General features: G+C 41.3%; 1 pseudogene; it reads left to right on the plus strand.

Moving 5' to 3' along the window:
* The first annotated feature begins 2,136 nt into the window (after positions 1 to 2,136).
* LOC118725554 lies at positions 2,137 to 2,597 on the plus strand (annotated as a pseudogene).
* The last annotated feature ends 611 nt before the right edge of the window (positions 2,598 to 3,208 follow it).

The following is a 3,208-nucleotide window of genomic DNA, read 5'->3' on the forward strand; positions in this document are numbered from 1 at the left end:
ATGGCAGAAAAGCAGGCAAAGGCTATAAACTGGCACGCTCAGAATAGAAAACTATAGAGATGAGCAATTAACATGCACTCCTATTAGAATATGCTTATTATTTGAAATACCTAAATGTGAAATTATTGTACACGTTCGGTATGAATTTTGGAGGGTACTGACAAATCACCTTCCAAAGGGCAGTACTCGCCACATGCTTCGCCATGAAAACAATGGCCATTTCTCCACATCCATGACAGCTCTGGATCTTTTTGGTTTCATGATTTCATAATAGAAAAAAAAGTTCTATGTTAATTTTCAGTTTCTTGATTATCCGGGAGGTGAATGTCTTTCCATGTTCTCCATGGACATCTGAGTGGAGTGAATTATTTGTGGAGATCTGGTGTCCATTTTCTCTGGCATTGTGTGCCTTTTCTTGTTGATTTCTAAAATTAAGTGAAAATGAATGTTGTTAATCCTTGATTATTTATCTTGAAAATATTTTCAACAAATGCTTCACTTACCTTTTAATTTGGCTTACTGTGTCTTGCAAACATTTTAGCCTTTTTATTGCCAGATTTGTCTATCTTTTTTTTAATGTCTTCTGGGTCTTATGCTTAGCTTTGTAATTTCTTTTTCATGGAGGTTTTTCCCTCCATTGCAATAATATAATAAATATTAACCCTTAAATGTCATCTCATATTTCTTTGCAGTAGCTCTTTACTTTTCCTGAAATTTATTTCTGCATATGGAGTACATTCAGGGTTTCTAGCAAATTGTCCTCTCAATGCTGTAATGTGAAGTGAGAAGAACACCATGGTTGATTAATTCTATCTGTCATGGGTATTGGATGGGGGGATGGAAGAATATCTTAATTAATAAGTCCCTTGGTATATGGGCAGGCACTAGTGTAAACACTGGGAATATAGAGCTAAGAAACAAACTAGCACTGTTCTTGCATGGAGCTTCCATTTATGTTGTAAAATATGTAAACACAAAGATAAACAAGAAAATGTCAGGTGGCAATGCATACCATGAATAAATAATAAACTGTGGCAATGTGATGAAAAAAGAGAGCTTCTGTATGCCGAGTGGTTAAGGAAGGCTTCTCTGAAGAGGGGGTGTTTGAGTTGAAAACTGAATGATGACGAGCAGCTAGGCTTCAAGAGTCTGGAGGGGGAGAACTATACAGAGTCAAAAGCAAGTACAAAGTATCTAAGGTTGCAAGAATGTGACATATTTGAAGTCAGAATGAAGGTGGAAGAGGTCAGTGAGATAAGTAGGATCCATATAATCTTGGCCTCATCAAGCCTGGTTACTAGTTGGGTTTTATTTAAGGTGACCAGACATCCTGCTTTTGGCGGGACAGTCCCGATTTTTAACAATTTGTCCCGCGTCCCGCAGCATTTTAAAAAAGTCCTGATTTTTTGACACTTGATCTTAGCCAAAAGGCCGAGAAGCGATAAAAAAAAGTCCTGATTTTTTGAAAGATTCTTAGTTTTATTCCAAGTGATGAGGAGATATTGGAACATTTTAAACAAGGGCTTCATGTGGTATGATTTACAATTTACATTGTTATACCTACCATCCCCGAAGCTGCCACTAGAGGGAGGCAAGAGGAGATGGGGCAGTCACACCACAAGCTCCCCAGGTTCCATCCTTCTCCACCAAATTACCTCCCGTGAGGACCTGCATAGAGAGGAAGTGTCCAGAAAAGGCACAGACTGTGGCTGATTAATGAATGAGGCCAGAAACTTTGTCTAATTAAAAGAAGGTTAGCCTGAAATGGATATTTAATAGACACATTTCTGAGATTATTTCCAGAAGCAATTGATGAAAAATATGTCCTCTGGACTGATCACATGGCTGCTCTTGCTTGGTCATACAAACTTCACAGGGTGGTGGGGGCTCTGGTGGCTTTGCAAAGAGGTCTGGCTCATAGCCTAGCAAGGTTGGGATTTGGGGGTTTTATCAGTGCTCCCAAAGGCAGTGGGATGAGAGGCTGTTGTGCTTCAGCCACATCCAGAGACTGGCATCTATAAGCCAGGAGAACCATGCACCAGATTACACCAAGGACCCCATCTGGAGTCAATGTGACTTTTGAACTCGCAAGCTCTATCCTTTTGCCCTTTCAGGACAGTGATTTCAGGCATTCCCATGGTCCAGGGTTTGACATACCATCAGAGGCTGTCCTACAATACAGGCTCTAACAAGCTAGGCTGCCCCGAGCCCCTGGCAATAGAATTGTTTACCTTTATACCAAGAAAGTTGGGAAAGAACCAGAATCTGCATGTGGTATGTGCCCAGGTCAACTTCGAGGAGTCTGTGCTGTGAGACCTACACTCCTAATGAGTTTGTCTAAAACGGAAAAACATGTCAGCAGGGCCTACAGTGGATCCACGTGTGTGCAATGTGTCCGTGCCAGGTTCAAACATGCTTTGCTTCTTGAGGAGCAGATAATCATTGTGAAAGTGTTGAAAGCGCTAGCACAGAGACGAAAAGCTAAAGAAATGTTTTTAGAAAATGAAGCTTTCTTGAGTAATAAAAACAAAAGGCTTAAGATATATAGAACCCCATCTGATAGGCAGATGTACCTGGTTTGTCTTTCTCCTAATTAAAACACACACACACACACACACACACACACACAAAACTGGAAGCTGCATTTTTGCCAGCCACATGCTTGGTGGGCAGAGCATCACTAAAAAGGAGGTGAGTGAAGAACATGGAAAATGCTCAGGCCCTGATTTTCATAGTTGAGATAGCTGCCAGGTCAACATGAATTTTGGGGAGAGGGGCTTTCCTGCTGGAAGTTCTCCCATGGCCTAACTTCCAGTGACTCTTTGAGCTGCAGGTGGCACTGAGCATGCTGCTTAAGAGAGCGGGTGTTGCAATGACACAAGTGAGCTCAAATGGTGGCCCAGTCACCCACTAACTCTGATTTTGGGCAAGCAATAGTTTATCTGAGTCTTACATCTCTTTATCCAAAACTGGGTGATTATAGCACCCACTTTCTGAAATTGTTGTAGCACTAAAGGAGGTGGCACATGTAATGCTTGACACAACACCAGCTATCAAAGGGGGGCTTTGGTCCTGAGACTAATGCCCCTTTATTTATTTTTAAAGTATATTTTTATTTCAGAGAGGAAGGAAGAGGGAAAAATAGAAACATCAGTGATGAGAGAAAATCATCAATCCTCTGCCTCCTGCATGCGCCCTACTGGGAATC

The sequence above is a fragment of the Pipistrellus kuhlii genome, unplaced genomic scaffold, assembly GCF_014108245.1.
Source record: "Pipistrellus kuhlii isolate mPipKuh1 unplaced genomic scaffold, mPipKuh1.p scaffold_m20_p_1, whole genome shotgun sequence".
In the NCBI taxonomy this organism is placed as follows: Eukaryota; Metazoa; Chordata; class Mammalia; order Chiroptera; family Vespertilionidae; genus Pipistrellus; species Pipistrellus kuhlii.